This window comes from Calliopsis andreniformis, chromosome 10 (assembly GCF_051401765.1).
Source record: "Calliopsis andreniformis isolate RMS-2024a chromosome 10, iyCalAndr_principal, whole genome shotgun sequence".
Lineage (NCBI taxonomy): Eukaryota > Metazoa > Arthropoda > Insecta > Hymenoptera > Andrenidae > Calliopsis > Calliopsis andreniformis.
Window position 1 is genome coordinate 19,029,985 of NC_135071.1, and position 618 is coordinate 19,030,602.

The following is a 618-nucleotide window of genomic DNA, read 5'->3' on the forward strand; positions in this document are numbered from 1 at the left end:
TCTGAATTAAAAAAGGCATGTAGAACAGTTTCAACGAGAAGTTATATCATTTTATATCATAAATACAAAACGATAAGCCTTCAGTCTGCTGCAGCTACAATAAATCTTTATCCAGACAGATCTAATTCTAATTCCACAACTCTAACATTTCAACCTCGTCATTTCCTCAATTTCCGTCTCAACAGCCACAAGAAATCTCAAAAAAATTCTTCAATATTAATTTTATCTTATCAAGATACTCGTAGATTGCACTCAATACCTCGCGAGTAACACATACTACCCGTTTCCTTCGACTTATTACTACCTAACAATGATATTTCATCCAACAAACATTAAAAGTAATGTACCCTAAATACTGTGACCCTTCGATACTGCCACTTAAGGGTTAAAATCAATTCTACAATATAGGTGTACGAACAAATATACTAAGACTCTAAGCTGCCTCAGTTCTATCGATGAACTTGCAATCATATCAATCTTTCTAGCATCGTAAATATCTGTTGCGCCTAAAATTTCGCAGAAATATTTGACCACTAGCCAAGACCATAGTTCGTTCAGAAGCAAATGTTGGCAACGCTCCTTCGAAGGGCCGCCAAACCGGTCGAGATTGAGACGCTA